The following is an 11,284-nucleotide window of genomic DNA, read 5'->3' as shown; positions in this document are numbered from 1 at the left end:
TTTAATTAGTTTTTGAATCCGATCCCGAATTGAGGTTTAAATTCCCAAATTTCCGAAATTCCTAGTTTCTACCCTAACCCCTAATTCTACCATGAAACTCTAGATTTTTAGGTTGAATTCTAGTGAAATGAAGCAAAACATTGAAAGAAACGAGTTAAGGAACACTTACCTATGATTTGGTGAAGAAAATGTCTTTGAAAAATCGCCCTAGACCTCCTATCCTTTTGAAAACGAGAAGAAAAATAGCTGGAGTCCGAATTAAATGCTCACTGTCCAACGACCTTCGCACCTGCGGTGCTTTGATCGCACCTGCGCATCCGCATGTATGGACGGGGTGTGCACTTCTGCGGAACAGGTTTGGGCCAACTGGAGCCGTACCTGCGGACAGGGTTCCGCTTCGGCGGTCCCGCTCCTGCGGAGAAAAGTCTGCATCAACAAAAAAATGAAGTCCAAGCCTTGGTCGCATCTGCGGGGCTTTCGATCGCACCTGCGACTAAAGGCTCGCAGGTGCGGGCACACCAGATTTGGTGCACCAGTAGCCTTGTTGAGGTTTGAACTCAACTCGCACATCGCCCGAATGGCAACCGAGCCCTCGGGGCTCCAAACCAAACATGCATGCAAGTCTAAAAACATCATACGGACCTGCTCGCGCGATCAAATCACCAAAATAACACCTAGAACTCTAAATTTTGCACCAAATCAAATGAAATTCTCAAGAATACTTTAAAATTTTTATTTTCTCAACTGGGCGTCCGAATCACGTCAAATCCACTCCGCTTCTCACCAAATTTCACAGACATGTCATAAATATCATAATGAACCTGTACCGGACTCCGGAACCAAATTACGGACCTGATACTAACAATGCCAAATATCAACTAATTCTTAAAAACAAATAATTTCCAAACTTTTAATTTTCATCAAAAATTTATAACTCAAGCTAGGGACCTACGAATTCGATTCCGGGCATACGCTTAGGTCCCATAATTCGATACGGACCTACAGGGACCATCAAAGCAAGGATCCGGGCCCGTTTATCAAAAATATTGATCGAAATCAACTAAAATTAACTTTTAAGGAAATAATTCTTATTTTTATTTGTTTTCAACATAAAAGCTTTTCGGAAACCTGCCCGGACTGCGCACGCAAATCGAGGAGGGTAAAAATGAGATTTTTAAGGCTTAAGAGCGCAGATTCGAGTTCTAAAATATAAGATGACCTTTTGGGTCATCACAATCTTGAGGGTATTTCAATATGTGTCTAGCCAAAGTCCCCCCTCCCCCCCCCCCCACGCACGATCCAAAATATTTAATAACTAACTTCGTGCCACAAGTTTTACACTTAGCCTTATTTTCTGGAATTAGTTGAGTAAAAAATGGTCAAACGGAAGATGTTTCCGTCCGTTTACTAGGTTGTCTAGAAAAAGTAGGGGTAGTAACATGAGTATCAGATGGGGAATCATTTAAATTAGCAGGGTTATCACTAGTTGGGTTAACATTAGGAGCAGGACTAGTTGGTGTATCATCATCCGGTTGAGTTTCATCAAAATCTATTTCCTCGTCATCATTTTCATCAATAGTTGGATTAGAATAAAGAGCATTCATTAATTCATGGTCTAATTGTTCACCAGCTCTAATATTATGGAAAAATTGACTTTCAGTAAATTGTAATAAACTATTATCGCTATCAAGAATAGCAGGTGTAGGACGGATATGGATTTTGGTTCGGGGAGCCCCGACAGTGGAGGAGGAACAGATTGAGCACTAGATTCGTCACTATTAGAATTTTCCTTATTTTTAGCAAAAAGCTTTTTTGAAGGAAGCCATCTTAATTAATAAAGTAATAGAAAATAAATAAAATAAACAAAACTATAATATTAAAACTTAAGAGTTGAAACGAGTTTACCGAATTGACGAACAACTTGTTAAAAATTGATTATCGTTGAAGACTTCAATTCACCAACTTCACAATTGTTTCATGAATTGTAATAATAAAGTAAGCAATAGTAGCAATTATAGAAGAAAATTAGAGAGAGATTGTGATAGATTGATGATTTTGTAAGAAAAATGAAAGAATGATGGGGTATTTATAGTTGAAAATAGGAAAAAAGTGTAATTATAAAAAGTTTAGGATTAAAACAAAGTTGAGGGGTTAAGGGGTTAAATGGCTATTTTATAAATAGCCAACGGCTATATTTATTTTTTTAAAAATATAGCCGTTGGGACCATCTGGCCCGCTAAGGGACCGATCCGGTCCCTTGCGGGCCAAATGGTCCCGGACCTGGCGAGCCCAAAGCATAGGACCGACCCATGAGACCGGCTCAGGCCCACTAAAATAGGCCCAAACAGTCCTGGCCTGTTTAGCCCGTTTGGCCCGCGGTCCCGGGCCTGGACCGGCCCACTTGCCAGCCTTATCTAGAGATATGGGTTGGGTAACAATCACGTTAAGTTTTTCACTTAAATTTTCTAATTAATTTTTCTAGTTTATTGATTGACATGGTTAATATTACTCGCAGCCTTCTCCCGAAGTGCTACTCGTCTATTCAAGCTAACCTAACGCCTATATTCCTATGGAATTAGAATTAACAAGAATGCATTAATAATTCATGTATAGTAATCAAGTAAGGCGATTGGGTATATCCCTATCCTAACCGCAAATCCGTTCCCGATGCTCGAGTTCAAGATATCGCTCTATTCAATCTTATATGTAATCTAAAATTCCTTTTCCCGAGTTCAATCCTAGATTCGTAGATAGTATTTAATTGGTGATCAAGCAATCAAATAATTAAGCGCAAGATTGAATAAATAAATCAATATGATAAAATAATAAGAACAATTCAAGTTTAAAACTACAACGTTCATGTAACATCCAAAGCTCTAGAACTAATAAACTATGAGATTAAAGGAAGAGAAGAGAAGAGAAGAAAAACTAGTTAGAAGCCTCCTCAAGCGTGGTGTGTGTTCCTCCACGTGAATTCTCCTTCAAAGTATGTTAGATCCCCTCCAAATTAGGTTTAGAACCCATTTTATACGAGTTGGGGTCGTGTAGGGCTGAAATAACATTATCCCGGATGAAATAAGAAAATACGCACACGCAGCGTCCAGACCAACGCGAGGCACTGGCCTTAGCACGGAATCCGGTACGTTTTCACGTTCAATTCCTTAGCTGCGTTACTTTCATCAATTGCATTCTAAATGCAATTGAATTATATATCCTTTTTCTTGTCTTCCACTCGGGGAACAAAACCTAAAGGGTGTCCCCATTTTTTTATTCTTTTAATTTTCTTTTTTTTTCCCCGCATTTTATCCATTTTTTCTCAAGATATCTTTCTCTTCACACCGCTTTATTTTTACACAGTTAAAATATAGTATTAAGCACAAAGTAATATAATTAATACTCAAAAGATGATTAAAAGTACTAAAATGTGAGGCAACAATGGTTAAATATATGTATTTTTGGCCGAACATTAGTCTTAGATCCAATCTTTTACATGTAAATAAATTTTAAACACAAAAAAATCTGTCTAGAATTGTTTTTATCTTTCGCTGCGCGTTACGAACATCTATATGCAATTTCACAGTGGTATCAAAGCCGTGGTTTATTGTGTCTAAAATTTATTTACGAAATATTTTAAGATTATATTTGAAGAGTTCAAACCATAATACATGTGTATTGTGCAATAGTCAAATTGTTTGAATTCATATGGATTGATATAATTTGTGGTGGAATTCATAAACAATGTTGTACGGAATCTTAGGAATCTGCTGATTGCTCGACTTGGCGAGCTGCTTGCTGTGCCTGATGATTCAGAGGACATATATTTTCAAGTCAAGGATCAAATGAAAGTGTTAGTAAAGGAGTTGACAGTACTCAAGAAGTTTGTTTGTTTTCTGGGAACAATATATAGCCCAGAACTCGAAAGCTGCTGGAAAGATTTCCTCTCTCATGCTGAAGTTGTGGCAACCAATGCTGCAACTGTTTGCTTCTTCTATTTGCCTGATTCCAACGAGGATAAATCCGTGGTTCTTGGAATTGCTAATTCCCTTATTGATTTGCTGCAGAAAAGGATTGAGCCTATTGAGCCACGGGTTCACGACATCTACGCTGATGTCCTGCTAAACTTAAGGTTATCAGGCAGTCCTCCCATGTCCACGACAACACTTTTTCCTTTGGCTAAGGACCAAACTGAAACCCTTCCGGATCAGCTTAAGTCATCGAGAATTATTCTCAATGAGTTGTCATTGATTAACAGCATTCAGGATGAGATGAGGAACCGTTTCTTCACACGGCTTGAGAATGTGGCTGTTGATGCTGGACTTGTCATTTATTCATTGTATGACAGCAGCAAAGACAAGGAACATCAGAAGCAAGAACTGATTGTTTTAGCTGATACAGTGCAGCTTGTCAAGACACAGGTTAACCGTGATATCCGGGAGTGGGTACAATCCCATTTGCCTAAAAATGATTCATTAGGCTCTATCAATTTCCTTCTGGAGAGCCTAAAGGCACTCATTTGTTGCCCTGCTGATTCACTTGCTTCGGTGAAGAACCAACTCGAACTGGTCCATGAGGAGCTTGAATTTCTCCAACCTTTACTCAAGGGTGCAGCAGAACAAAGCAATAATAAGTAAGATGAAATTCAAGATATAGCTGCACGAGTCATTGATAATGCACATGAGTTAGAGGATACAATAGATTCTTTGGAAGTTAGAGATATTCCTCTTTCGTATTTTAAAATATGGCTCTCAGTGATGACAAAAGAGATTAAGATTGTTAAGACAGAGTTGCCTAAGTCCGAGAAGAAGGAAATAACAATTGTTTCCCCTGCTACCAATGTGAAGGAAACCATAAGAGGCCAATTAGTTGGAGGACCATGCCAGCTAGAAGTTATCTCCATAGTTGGTATGCCTGGATTAGGAAAAACGACCTTGGCCAGAAGTTTTATGAATGATCAGTCAATTGTCTCCCATTTCAATTTCCGAGGTGAGTGTCGTGTTTCTCAGGTATACACACGTAAAGACTTGCTACTTTCCATTTTGAGTGATGCTACTCATGAGCCTATTGATCTTAGTAAAGATGGTGAAAGTGAATTAGCTGCTAGACTAAAACAAACATTAACGAGAAGAAGATATCTTCTGATTATTGACGATGTGTGGGAGAAAGATGCATGGGATGATCTAAGATTATGCTTTCCTGATGATTATAACGACAGTAGAATCATTCTGACCACCAGACTGTGGGAAGTTGCTCTTTACGCTAAACGTTTCACTGATCCCCATGATCTACGTTTGTTTAATAATGACGAAAGTTGGTGGTTGTTTTAGTGGCTGGTCTCCTCGCAAGGATGGATAAGGAAGAAAAATGTTGGAAGCAAATGGAAGTAAGTTTAGGAATTAGGTGCACAAATCCAGGGTGGCACAAAGGATTTAGTACAACTAAGTTACTACAATTTACCTTATAAGCTGAAATCATGCCTTTTATATTTCGGAGCATTTTTAGAGGATAAGGAAATTTTAGTCTCAAAACTAACAAGGTTATGGATTGCCGAGGATTTCATTGAAGATGATGACGACAAGGATTTGGAGGACATTGCAGAAGCTTACTTCAAGGATCTTATCAGAAGAAACTTGGTCATTGTTACTAAGAAGAGATCCATTGGAAAGATCTAGGCATGTCGTGAAGCGCATCATGCTCGTATGCTCGGTCGATTTTATTCAGGGAGGTCAGTGAGAATAGATTTTCTGTCATGAAAAATGCATCAGACATATTTGGTAGCTTCAATTTTCTTAGGGTATTGGATTTGGAGTTTGTTATTGTGGATTCTTTCCCGACAGAACTTAGAAATCTAAGGTACTTTGCTGTTCGAACTGCTAAGAATTCTATCCCATCATCTATAAACAATCTTCGGAATCTAGAAACATTTCAAGTCAAAGGAATGAAGGACCAGAAACTTTCTGGAAGTTGGATCAGTTGAGTCATGTACACATTGATATAGCTATGTTCGAAAATGCAATGAAATTCCTTGACAAAGGCCCCTCAAAATTGGAAAATTTGGCAACGCTTTCCTCGCCATATTTTTCTAGTGCAGAAGATATGGAGAGGAAAGTGAGCAAAACACCCAATCTTCAAATGTTAAGATGTATATTTGACAAATCATGGGGTCGTGGAAAGAACAGACGTCGATTCCCTGTCTTAGACTCTTTAACACAACTTGAAACACTAAAGGTGCTCTTCTTCAGTATTCCGAAAATGATTCCGACTGGATTAAACTTCCCATTGAGTCTTAAGAAGTTGTCATTGTGCAATTTTCCTCTGGAACTTGCTAGAATTTTGACCATTGCACAACTTCCCACCCTTTATGTACCTAAACTGCAACAAGTTGATTTTGAAAGGAATGAAGGGAGAGTGAGAGATGATGAGTTCCCTCAGCTCAAATTCTTGAAACTTGAAAATCTCAATCTCTCGAAATGGAGAGCATCTGATGAAGCCTTTTCTCGCCTGGAGCGTTGGTTTTGCATAGATGTTCCCTCCTCAGACCCCACCCCACTTATGGATTACAGTGGGTTTGTTGTTGTTGTATCTAGCAGTAGAATAATGAATGTGTATGCAAGCTTGCAACCTTCAATTCATTTCCAGTCCGACTCACAGGTACAATCTTAAGCTAATGATGCTATTTTTTTCACCCATGGGCCATGATATAACTTCCGTTGGTTCACTAGCTCATATATAATTTAGCTTAGTACCTTAGTTGTCTGTCTTTGAAAACTATTTGAAGTAAAATTTCTTTATACATTCAGTAAAATGTTTGTCTTAATGGTCCGAAGTGTGCCCCAGAAATGAATTGATGTTAGCATCTTGAAGCAATAAATTCTTGCTGATGATGGCAATAAAGATGATCTCTTTTGATATTGATCGATTTTGATAGACATCATCTTTTTATTTTTAGTTTTTTTGAATGACTTTATCTGTTGGTTAAATAAATTTTTGGTGCTGCTGCAGCAAATATTGGATTGTTGTGAGGTGCCAGTTGCTGCTATTGGTCGTTGGACCGATGATTGGTGTTGTAGCATTTCTGCTTTGTTGTGCTGTTTTGTACTCCATTTGTACATCTATCCCCTGTTGGCATTCTGTAGTCTTATAGATTTTCTCAAATTGATGGTTTCTATTTTCATTTTAATGCTTGTATTAATATGATTTTGATTTGTATCTCATGGTATGTCATGACTTCTTTGTACACAAAATATGGTGTTCTTTCCCTTATAACGTTTTGGATCGCTACGGAGTTTTTGATTTGACTTGAATCTCAAGGTATTTTTATTAATATATGTATTTGTTGGGTTTAAATATAAATGCACTTCCTCCGGCTCTGTTCACCCTAAAAATAAATAACAATTGAATTTATACGTGGTTTTAAGGATACGTGATCTAACTTGACACAAAGCGATAGATTGAACTATAAGTAAAGCGAAAAATAATAAAGTAAATTCATATCGTGTGACTTGAACATTTATAGGAAATAGACCTCACTCCAAACTGAATAGGATCCAAATAATGTCAGATACAGAAGAATAGTAGCTTGCAGAAAGAAAATAATATAATATTATTTTTGGGATGCGTGTTACCCTGTTCATTACAAAGAATCAGACCCCCTTTATATAGTAGGGGAGTCCTACTTTAAGTACAATTCTATAAAAGGTAAGAAATATCGTGATTTGCTAATTAGTCGGTCTCTTGTTGATACGTGCCGAGATTCCCGCCGTAATATCCGATCAGTTGCGGATACTTCGGCCTTTTGTTATTGGGCCCGATAATGTTTTCTCGAGCTTGTTCGGAATCAGGATCAATTCTAGAGTCACGGGCTCGAAGATCTTGGAGATGTATGTTCTGACTTCGTTCTTTGTTTCGATGAAACCTGGGGTCGATCATCAATCCATCACGTTTCAGTTCTGATCCGTCATGCAATAGATGAGCCCGGTTTAGGCTGTATACAGATAGTCCCCTCGTTTTTCAGAGTGTAAACGATGAGAAACGATATGAGCCCTTGATTCTGATTTTGATACTTCGCTTCAAAAATGACAAAAATAGACGAAACGTCTCGTCAGTCACATCTTAATGGCATTAAATGTCCGCCAGTCGCTGGTCGGCCGCTACAGACTTTGAACCGTCATCTGAGTACTATATATACTCCATCCTTCATCCATTCAAACTTTACATTTAAACCTCTTCTACTCTTGTTCTTTAAAAAGTCTTTGCATTCTCTAACACTTGTACCTGATTTCTTGAGGTATTTGCAAGAATCTTCGCTTGTCTTCATTCCAAAACATTAGCGTAACCTTTTGACTTCCTCTTCTTCATGTCTATTCAGAAAAATGGCGACTTTCTAAGACAGCTCCACAAAAAGAAACTGCCTCTTCATGACGGCTGGCCGGCGAGGAAACAACGGCGGAACCTCACCCTGAAGTGTTTGTTCCTGGTGGGTGTTCGACTGGTGCTAATTTCAAGGTTGAAAAGACTTCCTCGGTACTGGGTCGATGCGAACCGGTCTCGAGATATATATGCTCGATCACCGACGGTCTCCTCTCTAAGGTCAAAGAGGATTGCAACTAGATCGATAAACATGTGGTGGTGCCCACGCCTGAGGAAGCGATTACCACCCATGTGGAGGATTTTTTAAGTGCTTACACTTATCCCTTCACGTTGGGCCCCTTGGACTCGGTCATCATCGCCTTCTAGAGGATAGTAATTCTCCTCCTCTTCTTTGTAAACAAAATCGAAGGGTGTCCCTTCACCCTCGACCATCTTTTGTGCCTGTACAGTCCCCAACTCTATCGAGGGGGATTAATAAAGCTTGCCCACCGAGCCAGTAAGACCCCCTTCTCGAGTATAGATGAGGATTGGGACCGAGGCTGGTTGGGACGATTCTTTCGGGCGAAGACCTCGGATTTAATCACGGCCGAGGACATGCTATTTCCCAAGAAATGGAACATGAAACGTAAGCATAACTTTGCCTTAAAGATTTCGTTTATTGTTTTTTCTTTTTCCTCCCTTCTTATCGACATTTTGTGGTGCAACTGTTGCTCGAATGCCCAATGCAGTTCCTCGACTCAAGGGGTGGGTCGAGGACCTGGTGTCACAGAAACTCTATTCCGAGCGTGCGTGGCGTGAACTGTTAAAGGGTCGGTGGGAGACCCGTTCCCATGGTAAGTTTCCTTTTCCGATTTAATAATATTTGATTTTTTCCTCCTGCCGTTGAGTTCTTATTAGTTCTGTTTTCTTTTGCAGGTCTTCCCAAGGATGTTGCTATGAGGCCTCCATCCGATGACGAGGATGTGCCTCTTAAGTCCCTTGCTCCGAGGCAGGGTGATGAGAAGAAAAGGAAGAGGGCCTCGAGTTCGCCAAGATCGGAAAAGAAGAAAACAAAAATAAATCTGGTGCGTAAACCTAAGGGTAGCACTAGTGCTCGGGCGCCAATCTTCGGACTCACTCTACTGGCTCAGGGATGAGCCAGAAGAATAAGAAGAGAGCTCTGAACTGGTGGTCCGTGTGCTGCCAAGGCTTGAGGTACGAGGGGCCCCCGAACCGGTGAGAGCTGAAACTGAATTACCTACTCGGGGAGGTCGATGAGGGAGCTTTATCCAAAGCTTAAGACCCAGAAGGAGGCGAGGTTGCTTTGCCTCGAGATAGGGAGGCCGATAACGAGATCGTAGCCGGTTCTTCCCGAACAGTGGATAGTGCTCCGAAAGGCATACCCGAAGTGATAGACCTCTCTGGTTCGCCATTATTTACTGAGTCTATGATCGCCGAAGCTCAAGAGCTGAAAGAACGACCCAACGAAGAGCCACAAGGGGCGGTAGACTCCTTTCAAAACTTCTTTGATGGCGTAGACTCTACCGCTACGGAGGACATCACTGGGTTGGGTGATATACTAGTGCCGAAGAAGATTCCATCATGGGGGACAAGTTGACCTGCCTCGATCCCGAAACTAGTCCACCGGTTCCCAACCCCAAGTTTGAATCCTCACCGGAAGGGGTCAATAGTTATGTCTATTTCGGAGGATGTCCGGGTTCTTTCTGCCCCCGTGAGGGTGGCCAGTTACCTTCGGTGCTTGGTGACCGAGGAGGATCAGGCCAAGATGAACGAGGTGGAAGTGCCTTGTTTATTAAACGAAGCCCAACAGGCATTAAATCGGGTAACCTCAAATACCTCCTAATAATTTCTAGTGTGTACTTAGATTATTTTGTAGATGATCGTAACTCCAACTTCTGTGTTTGTAGGCTTCGGTACTCCACCATGAAATGTTCCTCTGATACCAGGAAGAACTGAACTAGTACAAGGCTGAGATCCGAGGGCTCACTGAGAAAAGAGATGCTAACAAACTTCTCAGTGAGGAAAGAGAAGGGGAGGCTAAGGGCCTCCGGGCTGAGTTAGAGGTGGCTCGAAAAGAGCATTTCGACCTGGCTGAGCAGGTAAGAACAAATTTTGAATTTAGTGACGACGAATTGGTCACGGTAACTAATAGTCCAAACCCGCAGGTCCAGCAGAAGATCGCTAAGATCAGACAACTTTGGGAAGAGGTAGATGCGGTAAAGGCTGAGGCCGAAGAATGGAAAAAGAACATGTACCGCCTGGCCTCAGAAAAGGAGACCACCCGAGCCCAACTGACTTCGGCTGAAGTCCAACTCCAAGGTATAAAGGAGAAGTCCTTGGTTCATGCCAAGGAGATGAAGGAGCTCCAGTCCCAGTTGAATTTAGCTATTTCTGATCGAGAACATCTGGCCACGGAGCTCGAAGCGGCCAAGTCGGAGGCCAAAGTAGTTAAGGCCAATGCTAATGAGATGGTGTCCGTTTATAAGGCCCATGCCGAGGCTGCTTAGGTTCGAGCAAAAGACATCAACAAGCATGCTAAATGGCAATCTCTAAGGAAGGCCCTCGAAGAAATCCATCCTCACGGTTTCGACCTATCAGCTGAGATCGAGAACGCCAAAGAGCTCGAAGCTGAGGCTAAAAGGTTGGCTTATCCCGAGGATGATAATGACTCCGAGGGTTTAAGCGAGTCTGAAGGTGGGGAAGATCACGAGGGTAAAAACCCTTCCCCCGATGAGGACCAGGACACTTAGGCCTTTAGATGTTTTTGTTTTTTGTTTTTTGCATTTTTGTTGAGGCCATTCGGCCTTTGTAAAAATTTTCATCGAGCTATTTGGCCCTTGTAAAAAGAATTTTGTATAAATATATAAGGCTTTCTTTCCCTTTCACGGCTTTCGAATTTTTTCCTTTGCTTTATTAT

The 11,284-nt window shown here is 40.8% G+C and overlaps 1 pseudogene; it reads left to right on the top strand.

Annotated features, from left to right (window-relative positions):
* Positions 1–3,819: 3,819 nt before the first annotated feature.
* LOC142167324 (putative late blight resistance protein homolog R1B-16) lies at positions 3,820–10,874 on the top strand (annotated as a pseudogene).
* The last annotated feature ends 410 nt before the right edge of the window (positions 10,875–11,284 follow it).

The sequence above is a fragment of the Nicotiana tabacum genome, chromosome 12 (genome assembly GCF_000715075.1).
Source record: "Nicotiana tabacum cultivar K326 chromosome 12, ASM71507v2, whole genome shotgun sequence".
Classification (NCBI taxonomy): Eukaryota; Viridiplantae; Streptophyta; class Magnoliopsida; order Solanales; family Solanaceae; genus Nicotiana; species Nicotiana tabacum.
The sequence above is the reverse complement of the archived record's forward strand: the minus strand, read 5'-3'. Positions and strand labels throughout refer to the sequence as shown.